Source organism: Felis catus, chromosome A1, assembly GCF_018350175.1.
Source record: "Felis catus isolate Fca126 chromosome A1, F.catus_Fca126_mat1.0, whole genome shotgun sequence".
Classification (NCBI taxonomy): domain Eukaryota; kingdom Metazoa; phylum Chordata; class Mammalia; order Carnivora; family Felidae; genus Felis; species Felis catus.
The window spans coordinates 219381911-219406073 of NC_058368.1; the positions used below are offsets into that span (position 1 = coordinate 219381911).

A 24163-nucleotide genomic window follows, 5' to 3' on the forward strand; every position below is an offset into this window, starting at 1 on the left:
TTACATGCATTTCTGTAGAAACTGCAATAATCAGTATGCACACAGACAGGTTTCACTGTCATGTCTCCAAAATATTATTGACCAAATGGAAGCAATTCAATGTATTAGCCAAGATTAGAACCTTCAAAATTCAATCAGATATAAAAACATATACACACGCGCACACACACGCACACACATACACACACACACACACTTGATGTTTCTAAACAAATTGAGATTTAAAAAATAGCAACGTTTTGATAAAGTCAAATTCACTTACCTATTTGTCTTGTTCCCTCCTTCTCTATCACTTGGGAAAAGGTGGCATCAGAACAGCTAATCATGAAACAAATAAAAATTCATGAACCAATGTTATACCAATTCATGGGTTTTGCCAAATATTCTTCTCTTGTTTGTTATTTGTATGACAGCAATAGTGATGATGTGATGAGGAGAAATAAAGGTAGTAATGTAAGTGGAGAAAAAAACCCAAAGTTCTGGATGTAATTTGCAAATAACTAGCCTCAAATGAAAAAGAAATTTCCATACGATTCATCAAATGTTTTATATATATATATATATATATATATATATATATATATATATGTACGATTTCTCTTAGTTTATAAAGTAAATGCTACAAATGCAAAAAAAGTAAAGAAAGACTTATAGTTTCTCTGCTATTAGAATGAACTGGTTTTGTGTTATTAATAGAACCAAACAGCTTTTACTAGTATCACTCCCATGTCACAACGTGTTGACACATTATGTATTTTCTAACACATTTGGAATGCTAGGTTTCCCTAGTGAATCTCAATATCTCAGAGGATGAAAACAAAATCTGAACACTGTCAGAAACTTCCAAACCTGCTCTAATTTAGAGACTCAATGGACTGCCCAATTGCCTTGAGATGTTCATTATGTGAGAAGATATAAACCTCTTTTCAAGTTTTTACTTATTTAATTATTTAACTTTCATTTTTGGCACTTCATTTCTGTTATTGTATTTGTCATAATTCTTGTTTTCTTGCTCACATAACCAAAATAAATAACAGGAAACAGGAAACTTGAATACATAGTAAAATTATTTTTTATTATTATTTTTTTTAATTTTAGAGAGAGTGCACAAGTTGGGGAGAGGGGTAGATGGAGATAGAGAAAAAGAGAAAGAATCTTAGGCAGGCTCCATGCACAGCATAAGCTGGACATAGAACTCAATCTCACACCCTGGGATCATGACGTGAGCAGAAATCAAGATTCAGAAGCTCAACCGACTGAGCCACCCTCATGTCCCCAAAATACTGAAATTATTTTAAAAATAAATTTTATTATAAGTTATTATAGTTATCATTGCTGCTAGCTTTTTTAAACTTGTCCCCATCATTACATACCTCTGTGCATACATATATAGAGAAAATTAATACTGCCTGTGTCATTAAATATTCTTTGAACACCTGATTCTCTTTTTTTTATATGAAATTTATTGTCAAATTGGTTTCCATACAACACCCAGTGCTCCTCCCAAGAGGTGCCCTCCTCAATGTCCATTACCCACTTTCCCCTCCCTCCCACTCCCCATCAACTCTAAGTTTATTCTCAGTTTTTAAGGGTCTCTTATGGTTTGCCTCCCTCCCTCTCTAACTTTTTTCCCCCTTCCCCTCCCCCATGGTCTTCTGTTAAGTTTCTCAGTATCCATATAACAGTGAAAACATATGGTATCTCTCTTTCTCTGTATGACTTATTTCACTTAGCATAACACTCTCCAGTTCCATCCACGTTGCTACACAAGGCCGTATTTCATTCTTTCTCCTTGCCATGTAGTATTCTATTGTGTATACAAACCACAATTTCTTTATCCATACATCAGTTGATGTACACTTAGGCTCTTTCCATAATTTGGCTATTGTTGAAAGTGCTGCTATAAACATTGGGGTACAAGTGCCCCTATGCATCAGCACTCCTGTATCCCTTGGGTAACTTCCTAACAGCTATTGCTGGGTCATAAAGTAGATCTATTTTTAATTTTTTGAGGAACCTCCACACTGTTTTCCAGAGTGGCTGCACCAGTTTGCATTCTCACCAACAGTGCAAGAGGGTTCCCGTTTCTCCACATCCTCTCCAGCATCTATAGTCTCCTGATTTTAGCCACTCTGATTGGCATGAGGTCGTATCTCAGTGTGGTTTTGATTTGTATTTCCCTGATGAGGAGTGACATTGAGCATCTTTTCATGTGCCTGTTGGCCATCTGGATGTCTTCTTTAGAGAAGTGTCTATTCATGTCTTCTGCCCATTTCTTCACTGGATTATTTGTTTTTCGGGTGTGGAGTTTGGTGAGTTCTTTATAGATTTTGGATACTACCCCTTGGCACAATATGTCATTTGCAAATATCTTTTCCCATTTCATCGGTTGCCTTTTAGTTTTGTTGATTGGTTCCTTTGCAGTGCAGAAGCTTTTTGTCTTGATGAGGTCCGAATAGTTCATTTTTGCTTTTAATTCCTTTGCCTTTGGAGATGTGTCAAGTAAGAAATTGCTGTGGCTGAGGTCAGAGAGGTTTTTTTCTGCTTTCTCCTCTAGGGTTTTGATGGTTTCCTGTCTCACATTCAGGTCCTTTATCCATTTTGAGTTTATTTTTGTGAATGGTGTGAGAAAGTGGTCTAATTTCAACCTTCTGCATGTTGCTGTCCAGTTCTCCCAGCACCATTTGTAAAAGAGACTGTCTTTTTTCCATTGGAAATTCTTTCCTGCTTTGTCAAAGATTAGTTGGCCATACTTTTGTGGGTCCAATTCTGGAGTCTCTATTCTATTCCATTGGTCTATGTGTCTGTTTTTGTGCTAACACCATGCTCTCTTGATGATTACAGCTTTGTAGTAGAGGCTAAAATCTGGGATTGTGATGCCTCCTGCTATGGTCTTCTTCTTCAACATTACTTTGGCTATTTGGGGTCTTTTGTGGTTCCATACACATTTTAGGATTGCTTGTTCTAGCTTTTAGAAGAATGCTGGTGCAATTTTGATTGGGATTGCATTGAATGTATAGATAGCTTTGGGTAGTATTGACATTTTAACAATATTTATTCTTCCAATCCGTGAGCACAGGATGTTTTTCCATTTCTTTGTATCTTCTTCAATTTTCTTCATAAGCTTTCTATAGTTTTCAGCATACAGATCTTTTATATTTTGGTTAGGTTTATTCCTAGGTATTTTATGATTCTTGGTGCAGTTGTGAATGGGATCAGTTTCTTTATTTTTCTCTCTGTTATTTCATTATTAGTTTACAAGAATGCAACTGATTTCTGTACGTTAATTTTGTATCCTGTGACTTTGCTGAATTTATGTATCATTTCTAGCAGACTTTTAGTGGAGTATGTCAGGTTTTCCATGTGTAATATCATGTCATCTGCAAAAAGTGAAAGCTTGACTTCATCTTTGCCAATTTTGATGCCTTTGATTTCATTATGTTGTCTGATTGCTGAAGCTAGAACTTCCAACACTATGTTAAACAACAGCGGTGTGAGTGGACATTCCTGTTGTGTTCCTAATCTCAGAGGGAAAGCTCTCAGTTTTTCCCCACTGAGGATGATATTAGCTGTGGGCTTTTCATAAATGGCTTTTATGCTGTTTAAGTATGTTCCTTCTATCCCGACTTTCTCGAGGGATTTTATTAAGAAAGGATGCTGAATTTTGTCAAATTCTTTTTCTGCATCGATTGACAGGATCATATGTTCTTATCTTCTATTTTATTAATATGATGTATCACATTGGTTGATTTATGAATATTGAACCAGGCCTGCAGCCCAGGAAAGAATCCCACTTGATCATGGTGAATAATTCTTTTTATATGCTGTTGAATTGGATTTGTTAGTATCTTGTTGAGAATTTTTGCCTCCATATTCATCAGGGATATTGGCCTGTAGTTCTTTCTCTCTCTCTCTCTTTTTTTTTTGTTTGTTTGTTTGTTTGTTTGTTTGTTGGGTCTCTGTCTGGTGTAGGAATCAAAGTAATGCTGTCTTCATAGAATGAGTCTGGAAGTTTTCCTTCCCTTTCTATTTTTTGGAACAGCTTGAGAAGGATAGGTATTATCTCTGCTTTAAGTGTCTGTTAGAATTCCCCAGGGAAGCCATCTGGTCCTGGATTCTTATTTATTGGGAGATTTTTGATAACTGATTCAATTTCTTTGCTGGTTATGGGTCTGTTAAAGTTTTCTGTTTCTTCCTTTTTGAGTTTTAGAAGTGGGTGGGTGCTTAGGAATTTGTCCACTTCTTCCAGGTTGTCCAGTTTGTTGGCATATAATTTTTCATAGTATTCGCTGATAATTGTTTGTATCTCTGAGGGATTGGTTGTAATAATTCCATTTTCATTCATGATTTTATCTATTTGGGTCATCTCCCTTTTTTTTTGAGAACCCTGCTAGAGGTTTATCAATTTTGTTTATTTTTTCAAGAAACCAACTCTTAGTTTCATTGATCTGCTTTACAGTTTTTTTTTTAGGTTCTATATTGTTTATTTCTGCCCTGATATTTAAGATTTCTCCTATTCTGCTGGGTTTGGGGTGTCTTTGCTGTTCTGCTTCTATTTCCTTTAGGTGTGCTGTTAGATTTTGTATTTGGGATTTTGCTTGTTTCTTGAGATAGGCCTGGATAGCAATGTATTTTCCCATCAGGACTGCCTTCACTGCATCCCAAAGTGTTTGGATTGTTGTCTTTTCATTTTCATTTGTTTCCATATATTTTTTTAATTTCTTCTCTAATTGCCTGGTTGACCCATTCATTCTTGGAAGGCAGCTATGCTCACCACTATACCACCAACGCTGACCCATTCATTCTTTAGTAGGGTATTATTTAACCTCCATGCTTTTGGAGGTTTTCCAGACTTTTTCCTGTGGTTGATTTCAAGTTTCATAGCATTGTGGTCTGAAAGTGTGCATGGTATGATCTCAATTATTTTATACTTATGAAGGGCTGTTTTGTGACCCAGTAGGTGATCTGTCTTGAAGAATGTTCCATGTGCACTCGAGAAGAAAGTATATTCTGTTGCTTTGGGATGCAGAGTTCTAAATATATCCGTCAAGTCCATCTGATCCAATGTATCATTCAGGGCCCTTGTTTCTTTCTTGATCCTGTGTCTAGATGATCTATCCACTGTTGTAAGTGGAGTATTAAAGTGCCTGCAATTACCACATTTATATCAATAAGTTTGCTTATGTTTGTGATTAATTGTTTTATATATTTGGGGGTTCCTGTATTTGGGTCATAGACATTTATAATTGTTAGCTCTTCCTGATGAATAGACCCTGTATTTATTATATAATGCCCTTCTTCATCTTTTGTTATAGCCTTTAATTTAAAGTCTAGTTTGTCTGATATAAGTATGGCTACTCCAGCTTTTCTTGACTTCCAGTAGCATGATAGATAGTTCTCCATCCCCTCACTTTCAATCTGAAGGTGTCCTCAGGTCTAAAATGAGTCTCATGTAGACAGCAAATAGATAGTCTTGTTTTTGTTTTGTTGTTGTTGTTGTTTTTTTAAATCCATTCTGATACCCTTTGTCTTTTGGTTGGAGTATTTAGTCTATTTACATTCAGTGTTATTATTGAAAGATATGGGTTTAGAGTCACTGTGATATCTGTAGGTTTCATGCTTGTAGTGCTGTCTCTGGTACTTTGTGGTCCTTGCAACATTTCACTGAGTCCCCCTTAGGATCTCTTGTAGGGCTGGTTTAGTGGTGATGAATTCCTTCAGTTTTTGTTTGTTTGGGAAGACCTTTATCTCTCCTTCTATTCTGAATGACAGACTTGCTGAATAAAGGATTATTGGCTGCATAGTTTTTCTGTTCATCACACTGAACATTTCCTGCCATTCCTTTCTGGCCTGCCAAGTTTCGGTAGATAGGTGCTACTATCCTTATGTGTCTACCTTTGTATGTTAGGGCCTGTTTACCCCTTGCTGCTTTCAGAATTCTCTCTTTATCCTTGTATTTTGCCAGTTTCATTATGATATGTTGTGCAGAAGACTGATTCAAGTTACGTGTGAAGGGAGTTCTCTGTGTCTCTTGGATTTCAATGCCTTTTTCCTTCCCCAGATCAGGGCAGTTCTCAGCTATGATTTGTTCAAGTACACCTTCAACCCCTTTCCCTCTCTCTTCCTTTTCTGGAATTCCTATGATGCGGATATTGTTCCATTTGATTGCATCACTTAGTTCTCTAATTTTCTCCTCATACTCCTGGATTTTTTTATCTCTCTTTTTCTCAGCTTCCTCGTTTTCCATAATTTTATCTTCTAATTCACCTATTCTCTTCTCTGCCTCTTCAATCCGTGCTATGGCCACCTCCATTTATTTTGCACCACATTTATAGCATTTTTAAATTCCTCTTGACTATTTTTTAGTCCTTGATCTCTGTAGCAATACTCTGCTGTCCTCTATGCTTTTTTCAAGCCCAGCGATTAATTTTATGACTATTATTCTAAATTCTTATTCCATTATATTGCTTAAATTGGTTTTGATTAATTCATTAGCTGTCGCTACTTCCTGGAGTTTCTTTTAAGGAGAATTCTTCCGTTTCATCATTTTGGCTAGTCCCTGCAATGGCTCCAAACTACCAGGCACTTCCCCTGTGCCATTGGGAGTAACTTGTGTTGGTGGGTGGGGCCGCAGTCAGACCCAATGTCTGCCCCCAGGCCACCACTGGGACCACAGTCAGACTGGTGTGTGCCTTATCTTCCCCTCTCCCAAAGGCAGGACTCACTGTGGAGTGGTGTGGCCGTTGTCAGGGCTGCTTGCACACTGTCAGGCTGGTGATTCTGCTTCAATGGCATCTGGCCAAGGGCAATTAGCCAGGGTGGGTCCGCAAGATGTACAGGGGCGGGAGGGGCAGGCTTAGCTTGCTTTGCCCTCGGTGGTCCCCTGCAGGAGGGGCCCTGCAGCAGGGAGGCAGGCCCATCTGAGGGATGGATCCACAGAAGCACAGCATTGGGTGTTTGCTCAGTGCAAGCAAGTTCAGCGAGGAACTGGTTCCCTTTGGAATCAGCTGGGGGATGGGAGAGGGAAGTTGAGCCTGCCAGTGCCTTTGTTCCCCTGCCCAAGCTGTCCTTCTGGGGCTCCAGAACTCTCCCACCCAGCGTCCTCTCACCCTACCTGCGCTCGAGAGACAAGCTTTTGACTTTAACATCCAGATGTTAAGTCCCGCTGGTTGTCAGAACTCATGCAGTCAGCCCTTCCGCTTTTGCAAGCCAGACTGCGGCGGCTCTGCCCTGCCAGGTGGGCTCCCCCTCCACCACCCCGACTCCCTCCCGCCAGTCCATGTAGCACACACTGCCTCTCTCCCCTTCTTACCCTCTTCCATAGGCCTCTTGTCTATGCTTGGCTCTGGAGAATCCGTTCTGGCAGTTTTCTGGGTTATTTAGGCCGATGTGGGTGGAATCAAAGTGATAAGCAGGATGAGGTGAGCCCAGCATCCTCCTAAACCCCCATCTCCCCCATCCCCAAACACCTGATTCTCAATAACTACACCAGTATTTGGATTTAATAATTATCTACAGTTAGATATTTGAATTGCTTCTACCTTTTTTCAATCAGGGTTTCCAAGTACATTCACAAATATAAAATACTGTCTCCATTTATTGTTATTTCTTTAGTAGAGGTTACTACAAAAGAAATAAAATGGTCTACACACTTAATTTTTTACTGTGCATGCTCTAAGTTACTTTAGAGAAAGACAATATGTCAAAGTGCAAAAGCTACACAACTACACGAGTTAGGGATTTTGTACCCAGTTACGCTGTTTAGCAGTCCTATCAACTTTGGAAATTTACTTAAACTATTTGTTTGTTTTTAATTTTTTTAATGTTTATTTTTGAGAATGCAGGTGTGGGAGGGGCAGAGAGATGGACACAGAATCTGAAGCAGGCTCCAGGCTCTGAGATGCCAACACAGAGCCGGATGCAGGGCTTGAACTCATGAACCGTGAGATCACGACCTGAGCTGAACTTCAACAATTAACTGACTGAGCCACACAGGTGCCCCAACAAACTATTTTAATTTTGGTTTCCTTGTCTAGTCCAAGAAGAATATAAACTCTACTGTAGAGATAACTTGACATGTCATATATAAGTGATTACCATAATGTCTGGCAAAACATAGTGTTTATAAATGGTAAATATTATTACTGAAACCTACAAGCACTGCGTTATGGTTGAGAACTTGTCCTCCAGAGCAGACAGCTTGAAAATGAATACTGGCTCTTCTACTCCACTGAATATAAAAACTTAAACAAGTTTTTAATCTCTCTGCCTCTACTTAACAATAACAACAATAATAATGATAATAATTATTATAATGATACCTATTTCATAAGGATGTTATGTGGATTAATTGGTGGTACAGTGTAACTGAAGTCCTAGAAAAATATCCTGCACATTATGTATGTTCAATAGATATGTGCTATTACATTGTTTTTAATACTCCCATGTTCACCTGTTACCCACTTAAACCATATCTTATTTTTTTAATAAAATAAGTTTTTTGCAAATGTCTTAGTTATAAAAGGGTAATTTCTTTTTATTTGTCTTATTTAGGTTACTGTTGTATTGAATTCTTGGAATGGACTAATTCTATACATTTTTCTCTAGAAGATGTTAATTAAAAATGTTTATGTATATGGATTCTAACCCTTTGCCCTTCATATTTTCTTGCAATTTTCCCCTAGTTTCTCATGTTAACATTGTTGATGGCTTATTGTCATATTTCCTTTGTAGATTGTCAAATCCAGGAAGTATCTTTTAATATTGCTTTCCTTTATTCAGGTAAGTGGGAGTTTGTTGATGTTCAATTTAGAAAGAGTTTACTTATTTTCAGTAGAAGTCTGAACATTATATTTTGTAATTTCATTTGCTATATTTATCTCTTTAGTGTTATTTATGCACTTTATGTATTTAATATGTTGATACTGCATGCTTCGGACTGAATGTTTGTGTCCCCCCAAATTTATGTTCCATCCCTAATCTTCATGCCAAGGTGGGCCCTTGGGAAGTAATTTATTCATGAGAGTGGAGCCCTCAGGATGGGATTAGTATTCCTATAAGAAAAGGGGAAAAATGAACTCTCTCTCCACCATGTGAGGATCCAGCAAGAAGGTGTTCATCCGCAAACCAGGAAGAAGGCCCTTGCTAGAAAACAGATTGGTTGGCACCTTAATCTTGGGCTTGCCAGCCTGCAGAATTGTGAGAAATAAATGCTGCTCATGGCTCAACATACAGTCTATGACATTTGTTAGTGCAACTTGAGTTGAATTAAGATACTGGGGAAAGCTTAATATAAAATTTATATTAAAAGAGGCAGGTTGTATGGAACCACAAAAGACCCTGAATAGCCAAAGAAACCTTTAAAAAAAAAAAAAAAGCAGGAGCACCTGGGTGAGTCTGTAGGTTGAGCATCTGACTTTGACTCAGGTCATGATCTCATGGTTCACAGGTTCGAATTCCACATCAGGCTCTGTGCTGACAGTTCAGAACCTGGAGCCTGCTTTGGATTCTTTGTCTCCCTCTCTCTCTGCCCCTCCCCTGCTGCACTCTGTGTCTCTCTATCTCTCTGAAAAATAAATATTAAAAAAAAAAAAAGAAAAGCTGGAGGCATCACAATTCTGACTTCAAGTAGTATTACAAAGCTGTAGTAATCAAAACAGTTTGGTACTGGCACAAAAATAGATTTATAGATCAGTAGAACAAAATATAAAACCTAGAAATGAACCCACATCTATATGGTCAATTAATCTTGGACAAAGCAGGAAAGAATACCCATTGGGAAAAAGATACCATTCATTAAATGGTATAGGGAAAACTGGACAGCAACATGCAAAAGAATGAAACTGGACCATTCTCTTACACCATACACAAAAATAAATTCAAAATGGTTGACCTCAGGAAAGACCTAAATTTGATACCTGAAACCATAAAAATCCTAGAGAACACAGGCAGTAACTTTTTGACATCAGCCATAGCAACTTCATTCTAGATATGTTTCTGAGGCAAGAGAAACAAAAGCAAAAATAAACTATTGGGAGAACAGCAAAATAAAAAGCTTCTGCACAGAAAAGGAAACCATCAACAGAGCTAAAAGGCAACTATGGAATGGGAGAAGATATTTGCAAATGACATATCTGATAAAGGGTTAGTATCCAAAATCTGTAGAGAACTTATCAAATTCAACACCCAAAAATGAAATAATCCAGTGAAGACATGGGCAGAAGACATGAACAGACATTTTTCAAAAAAAGACATACAGATGGCTAACAGACACATTAAAAAATGGTCAACATCACTCATCATCAGGGAGATGCAAATAAAAACTACAATGAGGTACCACCTCACACCTGTCAGAATTGCTAAAATCAACAACACAAGAAACAAGTTTTGGTGATGTAGTGGAGAAAGGGGAACCCTCCTACACTTTTGGTGGGGATGCAAACTGGTGGCACTCTTGAAAACAGTATGGAGATTCCTCAAAAAGTTAGAAATAGAACCACCCTATGGTTCAGCAATTTCACTACTAGGTATTTACCCAAAGATACAAAAACATTAATTCAAAAGGGCACACACACCCTCATGTACAGCAGCAGGCGGCATTATCTACAATAGCCAAATTATGGACACAGCCTAAGTTTCCATCGACTGATGAATGGATATATACAATGGAATATTATTCAGCCATAAAGAAGGAATGAAATCTTGCTATTTGGAATGACACGCACGGAGCTAGAGAGCATTATGTTAAGCAAAATCAGTCAGCTGGGGAAAGACAAATACCACATGATTTCACTCATATGTGAAATTTAAGAAATAAAACAAACAAGCAAAGAAGAAAAAAGAGAGCGGGTGAGTAGCAAGAAACAGAGTCTTAATTATAGAGAACAAACTGATAGTTACCAGAAGAGAGGTGGGTGGAGGATGGGTGAAATAGATGATGGAGATTAAGGAGTGCACTTTGATGAGCACCGGGTATTGTATGGAAGTGTTGAATCACTATATTGTAACCTGAAACTAATTTTATGCTGTATGTTAACTAACTGGAATTTATTTTTAAAAATTTTTTAAAAAGGATCGATTTAACAAAAGCCACTTCTAAATAGTTATCTCCGTCTCATATATTTGTGATGATTTCTAAATTATATTAGCCTATCTCTTTCATTCCATTCATTCCTCATAATTACTCTTAACAGTGCCACATTATTTTGATTTTGTGGCTTCTATGTTTTTATACTACAAAAGAGAAGTCTTATAATTTCTTCCTCTGTTCTGAAGCATTTAAGCTATCATACTTATTTTTATTAGAATTTAGAAATATATATATACATACATATATATGTATAAAGGATTGTAATCTCAATATCTATTTTTCTTTCTATTTATTTATATATATTCATTTTGGAAAACAGTATATTTAAAATCTTATCGTAAAATTGAAATATTTATCAAACTTCCACAAATCCTTGAAAAAATTTATAGTACGGTGAAAATTACTGGATTCATGTTATCTTATCATTTGATTCTCGATTTGAAGAATATATTAATAACATTATAGAAATCAGATTACTTAGTCAGCAAAGCAGAGTAATTTTACCTTTCAACCAGTGTTATGAAAGACCCTATTGGATTATATTTGTATACAAAGGGTTAAAGCCCTACATATCTTCTATCCAACTGAGAAGATTGCTAACTCATGAGATTAGTCTCAGCAGAAGTGATAAAAGTAGAAATAAAACTTCAAATTTACCTAATCTTGGATAAAGAGAGATGCATAAGTTTTGAAAAAGAAAAATCACCTGCACTTTCTTGATATCATTGAAGGCAAGTAATTTAGTGGTCTTAAAGCCTCTAAATAATTATCACTTATCCACTTTACCTAGGAAGAAACATACAAGAGAGCACTACATCAGATATAAATGATTTTAAGGTTATTCTTGGATCATCTCATCCACAATGTTTTAAAAAACATAATCAACAGATAAGACTTTTGCTCCAATTAGTGCTAATTTCTCACTGAGAAAATATATAAAACAATTATCTGCATAATGTCTCTAGTTTAATATATGCTAATATTTAATGAGGGAAGTGTATTCACTCAACATTCATGAAATACCAATTTTCTTTAAATATTAATGAATTCAACTTCAAACATACTTAGTAGCAAACATATTCAACTTCCTTATTTATGTTATTTCAAAATACATAAACTATGCATATCCAGCATAACTTAATTAAAAACAGTGATCATACCATTATCTATAAATGAAATAGTTAAACTAAGGATAAGTTTCCTTCCAGAAATAAAAAGTACATATGGTCTTTATTGTGAAAATATTAAATTGTAATTCCATCTTTTCATAGTTTTAAAAACCTTAAGCCTATTTAACCCTGTACATTTATTCCAGCAAATCAATGATCACTTAGCTAGAAAAATTAAATATATCAGATGAACGTACTCCAAAGCTTTCTTCTCATTTTCATTTTCTCATGTGGATTATGAATCTTATGTTTTAAAGACAATGTTTAATTTTCTGTATAACCATTTGCAAAACAAAATAATCATTCTCTATGAGTCTTACTATTAGAGAACTTTATAACAATAACCAAAATCATATCTCACTGAATTTCTAGGATTATTTTTTTTGTAGTCAGTCTATGAATAATGTTATTATGTTGTCCAAAATAGTGTTAACAGAGGGAAATACAAAGTTGCAAAACAAACAAACAAACAAACAAAAAACAACAACAACACAGTACATAATGTTCTTAGGTGTTAAGTTTAGTTCTTATGGATTTCAAAAATAGGTTTATTTACATATACAGTGGGATAATTTGAATATATGATAAACTTAAATGGATAATGGCAATATATAATTTTCTTATTTTAATTTTTTTAAGGTTATTTATTTGAGGGAGAGAAGCAAGTGGGGTAGGGGTAGAGAGAGGGGGGAGAGAGAGAATCCCAAGCAGTTTCCTCACTGTCAGTGCAGAGCCTGATCGGGGCTTGAACGCACAAAATGTGAGATCATGACCAGAACTGAAATCGAGAGTCAGATGCTTAACTGAATGAGCCATCCAGGTGCCCCAAATATATAAGATTTTCAGTCAAGATCATTCTCCAAGACCACGTACTGAAGACAACCTCAGACACATATGCATACAGACATACATAAAACAGATAACCCTCTCATAATAGTTACAATTAATAACCCAAGATTTAGAAAATAATCTGCTGAGCTGACCTATTACGTGACCATTTCCATAAACCATAATCAAAACCTACACATAAATTAGACTATGGGGATGAAGCGTCAAGCCTCCTGACCCTCAGCCGTCAGACAACAGAGAGGAGAAGAAAGTTTCTCTCTGTAATAAGCCATTCTTTTTAAAGCACAGTAGTAAAACAAGACTCCCCACTCTAAACCAGGCATCAGGGATAGAACCTGTTGCTGAGAAGTAAATGGAACAAACTGCTGATTATCACTCCTTGAGGCTATGAATGATTTAGAAGTCCTGGAAGAGGTGGTGATTGAAGCAAATGACCATGACTGCCTTATGATTGACTCTATAACATCCACTATCACCAAGTGACAGGGTCCCCAACCTGCTTTTGCATTTCCAGGAACTGGAGTTGATTGAAGTCACTGTCAATACTTCTAGACAGAGAAAGTAAAACATAAAGATGCAAAAGGGAAACTTAACTTACATCTTTAATGAGTCACAACCACAAACAGAAATGAGCACCTGCAATGTCATGAAAAAAACTTAGTCAATACAGTTTTCTCCAAATTAAATTAAGTAATGACATAAAATTAATTTTTATTAAGTATAATTTTAATCTTCAAAAAGAAATGGATGAATAATTTCTAAATAACATAATATCAACAAAAATCATTATGAAACAAACAGGTAAAAATCAAAGATATATGTATATAATATACATATGTATACAGAATGAATACAGAAGTCAGAAATGTTAGTATGTGTATATGCGTGTGTGTGTGTGTGTTTAAAAAAAAAATTAAGGGCTTTTAGATAAATGTAACAAGAATGTAAAAGACTGAACAGTGGGAGTAGCAATATTTCAGCAGAAATAGCTACAGAATTTTAGGATTAAGAAAGTATATGAATTCTCAAATTGAAGGAATACTCTAACTCACTCTAATACATTCATATTCTTCTATAAGCACTAGACTCAAAGAAAAGTTTTAAATTATTATAAAGAAATATGAAAATAGTGAGAGCCAGACAAGTGTCCCAAATCTTCTGCAGTAGGGAAGTAGACCTCATATCCTAAAATATTTTAAAAATCACAATCAATACTATGTTGCAACCTAGTCTGCTGTTTGCTTAATTCAGAGTATTCCATCTTCCCACATTCAGAACAAAGAGGTTCTGAATACATTAAACATGAGAATTAAATTTGTCAAAGACCATTGCATCTGAACACAGTTACCATTAGATAGTGAAAGTGAGTCTATTAGTGGCCCTGCCAGGTGAAATTCATCCTGTTCAAAGAGGAAAATGTAGGTGGAAAAAAAGAAAGTTCAATCTGAAAGAAAATAAAAAGTACTCTTTGTAATTTGTCGAGCCACATCCTTAAGGTATTTAAATTGCTCTTTTTTTTTATACTTCAACAATTAGGCATATTTCAAGGATTTGATCACTATTTAGGACCACTGGAAGAATATTTATAAGGAGAGCAGTAGCAAACTCAAGAGTTAATAATGGCCATTTGTCCTGAAGGAGTTAATATAACTTCCAAAGAAAATTTACTTTGCAGAAGACAGTAATGTTACCATCTACCTCATAGTACAGCAAGTTCACATTATTTGGTTCTAGGCAAAGGGAGAAATAAGAAGAAAATACAACAAAGAAATCATGAAGCAACTATCTTAGAGCAATTTGTCTCAAATATGTAGTGTGCATCTTAACTCTCCTTCCTCTTTGCATGGATATATCCCCTTTGAAGGTATATATTTTGGACATTGAAATTAGATTGAAGAAAAATGTTAATGTATAAACAATTGTAAAATCATGTATTAGACTTGTAATCAATTACATTCAAGTGTGGGATGGTTAATTCAATGGGAAGAGAAAAGAGAATTTTTGAGAAATCCACAGCTATGTCCTGATGCTTAAACTGCTGACAGGACCAAAAATATACCTGGGAACATCGCTTAGTACAGCTGGCAAGTCAAGGGAAGAGATATTTAAGTAGTAAATAGTAGAAGGTCACACACTAGTGATTACACACACATATGCTGGAAACCCATGGGGTGTCAGGGGGAAACATAAAGTTCAGTGGAGCTAATACAACAAAGAATCTATATACAAGCATATCATTTAGCATAGATTATCAACACAAAATATTTTCTGACCCCTGTCTTGAATTGATCTGTCCTCATAAGCAGTGAAATAAAATGTAAAAAAAAAGTGGCATTTCCCAATATGATATTATTTATAGTACACAAAGGTCACCTTACACTTAAGCTGTGCACTTTTAACTTGTTCTCTGCCATAGAGGGATATTTTTCACATATGTGAGTATTTACATAATAATGATGCTGTTCTAAATCCATAAGCTTGCAGCCTTTTTAGTTAACCTGTGGAGAATATGGATCCTATCTATGTTCTTCCCTGTAAACTGATCAAATCCACAAATGAAAAGAGACAGTCAGGAGCAGAAGGAGGCAGAGAGAGAGAGAGAGATGGGAAAACAGTAAAAAGGTAATTGCGATGATTCCCAGTGTGGGGATAGATACAACTTCCGAAGAAAGGTGCTCAACAATCGATGTGGTGCCCGCAAGTCGTGTTTGATAGACATGTCAAGAGTCGAGTTATTTGTCTCTTACATAAAAATTCTCATATATACCCAATCTTGTTTTATATTTTGTATATAACATTCAGCATCTGCAGAGTATATTATTAATACTGTTTGCAAAGCCTTGCAACAAAAACAAAATACTTATTTTTAACTAGAAGACAGCTTACCCTGAAGCAGGGCTATTATCATCTTCTGGGATCCATATTCTACATTTACACTCCATTGCTGAGCAAAATCCTACACCAGCTTACGTGAAGTAAATGGAAGTATCATTAAACCATTGGCAATAACTCCAGAGGGATGCTGGCCCCCTCTGAGTATAACAGATAAGCCTCCATGACAGAATTGATTCTCCCAGTCAGTTCATTCTTCCAGTATATGTGTTCCTCATTGCTATTGTGGATCATTTACTGGATCAGCAGAGAAAGATCTAGGACAAGTCTCTACTGAGACTGTTGCTATTGTTACTGCTGTATGTGGAAATATACAAATACCACTGGCAATCTAAGGGTATCCCAGATGATACTCAAATTATGCTTTATTTGGGGGTTCGTGCATTTAAACACTTTTGAATATCAGTTGAGTGATAAATGATTAGTGAATGTATCTGAACTCCTTTGGTTCAGGAATAAGCTTCTTGCTAGACCTTTTATGTTTTCTCACACTTCTGGAATTTGTATCATGCTCACATTTTTGTTGTTGTTCTATGTCCTTCCATACTTCTCTGCCTAAACTTCACTCATTTTAAGCTAGCAATGAGTTTTTACAATAAATAAATCTGTAGGGCTATGTCGGGACCATTAATGCATTAGTAGAAACCACTGGTCTTTGTTACTCTCCTTTCCTATGCATAATAGGCATGCATTTTAAGGAGATGCTTATAAGGCCTGTACCTTTGGAGTTTAACACACTGATATTGTAATGACAGAGATATTGATTCAAGCATCTGTGGTGGGAGGTGTTTCTGTAGATAGGCCCTTATAATGTTCCTATCTCCTCTTCCTATCCCAAGCCAAATCATACTATGTTCATGGATGCATGGTCTCTACTCCAGGAAAAGATTATTGGCTTCAATTATTTGCCAACCAATATTTTACAATTATGCACAAAATATGTCTCGAACAAAGGCTCCAGACACATAGGTGAATGTTTATTAGAAACAAACTTGTTGGTTTCTTCAAGTCTGATTCAGTCAGTGGTCTTATTCATTCATTCATTTAATTAAAAAAAAATGCATCTCATACCCACAAGGTACAAATGTGCCTGTAAACACTAGGTATCATCTAGTGAATAAATCCTAATCCATTCTTCTGGGGTTTCCAATCTACTAGGGATGGTGGGGTGGGGGTAGACAATAAGGTAGGGTCAAACAAAACAAAAGGGAATTTTAATAGTGTGGCAATTTCAATGTTGCTAAATCAATTCATATCTCATAATCCATATTCCACCTATTCAAAATTGCCTTTGATATGAACACACACAGAAATTCTACTTTGATAGATAACCTCTTAAATGGCTCAGAAAGCTTAAAACTACCATTTCTTCCTTGCTTTCCACATATGATAAAATCACAAACTATAGTCAGGTCAAACTTCTATCTCTTTAATCTAGGATTTTTTTTTGCTCCAGAATGATTACAATAGTTCAAGTGCCCTGAATTGAGGCACTAGTGTGCTAGCAGGGACTGTGACTCCACATTCACCCCAACTTCCCAGTATGAACTACTCCATGAGGAAGGAAAGAAGTGACAGCAACTACCCAGTCCTGCATTATCCAACCCAGTCAGGGATTGTTCCTGAGGAAGGAAGTCACTAATGTCACATTAGCTGCTAGCTCCTCTGGACCTAATTCAGCCATACAAGTCCCCATTTATTTTTCATCCAAAGAGTATCAGAACGATTCATTTAGAAATCACAATTATATAAATTGTAGGAACTCAAGTTTATAAAAATCAGAGCAGAACCATCACCTCAGTGCTAATGTCCTAAAAAGGTGGTTATACCAGAAGCCAGAGCCAACATGTACTGGCTCATTTCCTTCTAAGTTCCAGTCATAGAAATTGCAACTGAATTATATTGGTGATGTTAGTAAATCATAATGTTTTTCTCTTCAACCTATGTAGAACCATACTGTGTTATCCCTTATTTATTTTACATTTTAAATTAAGGTATTCTCAATAATTAAACTTAAGTTCACTAGAACAGAGGCTCTGTGAGGACAGGTGATTTAAAAAAAATTCATTTGCTTTTACATCCTTAGCACATAGAAAAATGCTAGGCACATGATAGGTGCTTAACACATGTTGAATGAACAAATACATCTAAGTATTTTCCCCCTCTCCTTCCACGAGAGACGAACAATAGATTCTGAAGAAAATTCTTTTTGCACAGATTTCCAGTTTCTTTCATTCTTCCCATTTACCTCAAGATGAGAAAATTAAGAAGAACACTTTAGGAAATGGGGTAAAATTATTACCACTATGGGTTTATATGATCCAGAATGCGTAAGGACTCTTTCAGCTGTCAGTAACAAAACTCCAACTCCAAAATTCAATATGCAGCTAAATTATTGGTTCACAAAGCTGACAAAAACCCAATGATATATTCTTCAGACATGACTGAATAGATGTTCCTATCATGTCCTCAGGGATCTGACTCTTTTTTTTTCTCCTATCTCTTTCTCAGTAATGTTTTTCTTTCCACTGACTTTATTCTCCAGCAGACTTCTACATATGGATTCAAGATGCCAGTGGCATTTCCAGACTTACATGACATTATTGCTTGAGTTTCCAGAGAAAGAAACAGTGTGTTTCCTGATATCATTGCTCTGGTAAATGTCCAAGGAGAAGTAAGATGGTCTCAACATAATTTACAGGGAGAGGCCTGAACCAACCACTGGACTGCTAAGCTTGGTGCTCCTGCTGATTTCTGGACTGGAGGGAAATTTCTGTAAGATTAATTCCAGCCATGAACTGGGTAGACAGAAAAACATTGTCAACCACTCACAGCCCACAAGATGCTGCAAAATCTTATTCTTGATTTCTTCTCTTGTCACATCTTACCTCACTATCTTTCTAGTTCCTCATTCTCTCATTCTCTCTCTCTCTCTCTCTCTCTTTCTCTCTCTCTCTCTCTCTCTCTCTCTCTCTCTCTCTCTGTCTCCTCTCTCTTTTAAGATTGGTCTTAGTTTTCTTTTCCTAAATGCATTAATGTGACTTCAGTCCTGAAAGATTTTACACATGCTGTTCTGTCTATCTGGAATATTCTTCCTTGTATCCTTTTCATCCTGAGCACTTCGTATTTGTCTGCAACACTCAAGTTAATGATTACTTTCTCCTGGAAGCCATTGATGGTATTCTAGTTCAGAATACATACTCCCTGTTAAAAAATGTGTATGCTTCTTTTCAAAATTTGTCGTTATTGTGATTACTTATTTTGTAAATAGTTGTTGACTTTTGATCCCTTTACCTACAGGAGGACAGTGTTCCAGACCATCATCTTCCTCAGTGTTACTCCAGTTGGTGACACGCTGTCTGGCACATGGCAGGCACTAAAAACACTTATCAATGAATCAAATAAAGAATTGGATTAATTAAATATTTTTTTTTTAATTTTTTTTCAACATTTATTTTATTTTTGGGACAGAGAGAGACAGAGCATGAACGGGGGAGGGGCAGAGAGAGAGGGAGACACAGAATCAGAAACAGGCTCCAGGCTCTGAGCCATCAGCCCAGAGCCCGACGCGGGGCTCGAACTCACGGACCGCGAGATCGTGACCTGGCTGAAGTCGGACGCTTAACCGACTGCGCCACCCAGGCGCCCCGGATTAATTAAATATTAATTTAGCCTAGTCTAGGGGTGTCTACTCTAAGGGGAGAACTTTTTTTCATAAAAGGCTAGATAGTAAATATTTTAGGCTTTTTAGCACCTACTGTTTCTGTCACATATTATTCTTTGTATTTTTCTTGTTTGTCTCTCTGCTTTTTTACAATCATTTAAAATGTAAAAAAGCATTCTTATCACTAAGCCGTACTAAGCAGGTCACTGGCAAGACCATGGCCTGTGGGTCATAGCTTGCCCACCTCTGCCTTAGTATCCTAGTAGTTCTAATTCTTCTTGCAATTGTGTAATTAGAGTGAGATTCTGACTCCATATTTTTATTTGTTTGTTTCTTTATTTTTGCTTTGGTTTTCTTTCTGAAATGCACCCTTAACTTTCTACTCGACATAAATACTAATTCTGTTCTCAGCAGTACCCAAGCCAGGATCATATTGGTGTGCTTTCTTTTCAAACCTATTTGTTACCAACTTTTTCTTTCTACAAAATGCCTATGCATTTCTTGTAATCTCCTGCTATCTCTGCCACACTGTGCCTTCTCCATTCTTCAGCCAAGTGCACCTGCTGCCCTGGGTTCTTATTGCTGTTTCCAGTTTTTATGCTGCATCATCATCCCCTCTGCTTTCTGCAGGATAGAGGATAATATTTCAGTAGAAGGAGAAATGTTTATTTAAAATACACCGAGTAAAACAGACATTCCTAGATTCTGACACCAGGGAAATAAGCATGCCATCTGCCCTCCATAAGGAGCTCTTTGCCTGAGGGACATAACCGTATCACCCAGGTAAGCTCTTACTAATGTGTAAATTGTACTGCAACCTACAAATCGTGGTTGTCATTCTAGACCTTCTGTTCTTTTGCTGCCCTAAGTTCTATAGTTCATTTTCAATTCTTTTTCCCCCTACTGTATACACGTTGACACCTCTTCCCCTGGAATACAACAACCACTAGTCTTGTGAATGGGAAACTTAGAACATCTCACCCATTAGTTTCTCAGTATGAATCGCAAGATTGTTTTTTAGGGGAAAAATGGCACATTTCAAGTACTGCCGTTACATAATTAGAGGTAATAGGGGAAAAACCCAAAGCATATACATATATAGGTATTTTAAATTCCATCCGTTGTGAATGCATGATTTATAAAAATAAGTGAGCATGCTATGTCTTGCAAACTTAAAAAAAAGATAATCTGTCATCAGCTTACTCAAAAAAGAATCAAACTGTGGCAGAAATCAATTGCTCCCCAATATTTACTATGTGAAAACACATAGTTTAATAGCTCTTCATCCAATATGACAAATGTTATACTAAGATAAACTTTATAAAGAATAAACTTGAGAGGACTTAATTTAATAAATTTGTATAAATGCAGACACCCATGTAAGGATCAACGCAATTAAGATGAAACATGTTTCCATCTCTCTACAAATTTCCTTTATGCTCACTTCAAACCAATCCCCATCCACTCATAACTAAATCCTATTCTTGTTTCTATCTCCACAGAATTAGTTTTTCTTATTCTTGAACTTCATATAAATTGAATCATAGAGTACGTATTATATTGTTTCTGACTTTTTATCATAATGTTTTGAGATTTGTCTGTATTTTGTGTTTTAAAGGTCCATTCCTTTCATTGCAAAATATTATTCCATTGTATAAATAAGGGATCATGAATGTATTCAATTAGTTCATCCATTACCCAGTTTAAGGATGTTTGAACTGTCAGTTTTTGTCCCTTATTTTTCAAAAAGAAATTTAATATTTATTTATTTTTTAAGAGAGAGAGAGAGAGAAAGAGAGAGAGAGAGCATGAGCAGTGGAGGGGCAGAGGGAAAGGGAGACACAGAATCTGAAGCAGGCTCCAGGTTCTGAGCTGTCAGTACAGAACCTGACACAGGGTTCGAACGCACAAACTGTGAGATCATGACCTGAGCCGAAGTTGGATGCTTAACTGACTAAGCCATCCAGGCGTCCCTGTCCATTTTTTTTTCAATATTGATTGAGAGAGAGAGAGAGAGAGAGAGAGAGAGAATTCCAAGGAGGCTCTACACTGTCAGTGCAGACCCCAGTGTGAGGCTCATCTCTGAAACAGTGAAATCATGACCTGAGCTTAAATCAAGAGTCAGACACTTAATCGACTGAGCCACCCAGGTGTACCAGTTCTTGTCCATTATTTTGTCCATTTATAGCACCTTAAGAAAGGTTTCTTAAGGCACTTACTTAAGGCACACATGAGCAAATTTTTCTTTGGTGGGCCTAGGTGTTTATTTCACCTAGTTAAATGCCTAGGAGGATGCTTGCTGCATTATAAGGTAGGTGTATCTTTAGTAGAAGATATTGCCAAACCCTTTTCTACAGTAGTTGTGCCATTTTACATTCTTGTCCACAGTGTTTGTGAGATTCAGTTGCTCCAATCGTTGTGAACATACAGTGCATACCGTGTTTTTAATTTTACCCAGTTTATTAGGCATGAGGTAGTTTCATATGTATTTCTCTGATGACTCATGATGTTGAGTACTACTTACTCAGTTGCTTCTTTGCCTTTCATATAATTTCCTTTACAATTTTTAAGCAACTTTATTTTTTTATTATTGCTATTATTATTATTAATTTATAGGAAGTGTTTATAAATCCCAGATATAACTATCTGGCATACATATTCTTGTCTAACTTATTACTCATTTACTTAAGTTTCAAGAAGCAGTGAAAATGTTTTCTCAATAGGATTTTTATTTTAAAGTAATTTTAGATATACACAAAAATTGCAAAGATAGTACAAGAATCCCCATATACTCCACATCCAGTTTCCTTTATTAATAATATATGAGTGTAGTATATTTGTTATTGTTAATGAAACAATGTCAATACACTATTACTAACTGAAATTCATGCATTTTCAGATTTCCTTAGGTTTTTTTCCCCCTAACATCCTTTCTCTGTTGCAGGATTCCATCCAGGATAACATATTACATGTAGTAGCTTTGTCTCCTCATGCTCCTCTTGCTTGTGACAGTTTCTTAAGTGTCTTTGGTGGCCTTAACTGTTTTAAGAAGTGCTGGGCAAGGATTTTGTGGGATGTCCCTCAAGTGGGATTTGTCCAGTATTTTTCTCATGATTACACTGAAGTTATGTATATTTGAGAGGAGGACCATGAAGAAAAAGTGCCATTTTCATCACATCCTTAGATATACTATCAACCTGACTTATTGTTGAGGTTGACCTTGATGAATTGGTTGAGGAAATATTTGTCAGGTTTCTCCACTGTAAAAGTTATTCATGCCCCTCCCCCCAACTCATTCTTTAGTATATTATTTGGACGAGATTCATTAAACACAACCAAAACTTAAGGGGCGAAAAGTTAAGAGTGCCACTCTAAAGGCAATGTTTACATAAATGATTTGGAATTCTTTAGCACTGGAGATTTGGCTTCTCCCTCATTACTTATTGATTCAATAATTTATTTGTATCAATATGAACTCATGAACAAATGCTTAATACTTTGGGTTAAAATACAGCAATACTAGGGTGCCTGGGTGGCTCAGCCTGTTAAGTGCCCGACTGGTGATTTTGGCTCAGGTTGTGATCTCACCATTGTGAGATCAAGGCCCGTGTTGGTTGTAGGTGGAGTTCTGCCCTGGGTGGGAAGCCTGCTTAATAATCTCTCTCTCCTTCTCCCTCTGCCCCTCCCACATGTCCTCTCTGTCTCTCTCAAATAATAATAATAATAATAATAATAATAATACAATAATACCTTTTGAATTTTTGTTGCTCAAAATGTTCTAGCTTTGGCTATTGGGAAATTTTTCATTTGGTCTCTATATACTGTTAAAATGGTATCTTTTTTTTTTTAGTGTATGTATATGTGTTTCTAATGTATTTATCTATAATTAATATAATTTATCTTTGGAATAGTTTTAGAGTTACAGAAAAATTGAGCAGAAAACAGACAGTTCTTATATTTCTCCTTTCCCCCTTACCAATTTTCCCTTATCATTAACATTTTTCATTAGTGACATATATTGTTATAATTGATGAGTCAATCTTGATACATTATTAATTAGAGCCCATAGCTTACAATACAGTTCATTTTCTGTGTTGTACATTCTATTGGTTTTGACAACTGCATGATGTTATGTATCTACGATTACAGTTTCATACAGAAAGTTTTACTACCCTAAATATCCCCTGCGCTCCCGCTATTTATCCCTCCCCCTGTTTTCTGAACCACTGGCAAATTGTTCTCCTGTCTCTATAGTGTCATTTAGTTGATATGATACAGTATGTAGCCCTTTCAGATTGTCTTCAGTCAGCAACATGCATTTAATATTCTTCTATGTCTTTTGTGACTTGATAGCCCATTTCTTTTTATTATCAAATAATCTTCCATTGTATGGACATACCACAGTTTGTTTATCCATTCACTTATTAAAGATTATCCTGTTTTTTTTTCTAATTTGGGGCCATTATGTATAAACTTGTTACAAGATTTTATGCAGATTTT

At 36.2% G+C, this 24163-nt stretch overlaps 1 long non-coding RNA gene across 1 annotated transcript in view; it reads right to left on the reverse strand.

Moving 5' to 3' along the window:
* Nucleotides 1-260: 260 nt before the first annotated feature.
* Nucleotides 261-24163, reverse strand: part of LOC111556595 — a 51705-nt gene continuing 27802 nt past the window's right edge. Inside the window, exon 3 of the long non-coding RNA XR_002736168.2 lies at nucleotides 261-318. This is a non-coding gene — a long non-coding RNA (uncharacterized LOC111556595). The remainder of the gene's footprint in view (nucleotides 319-24163) is intronic.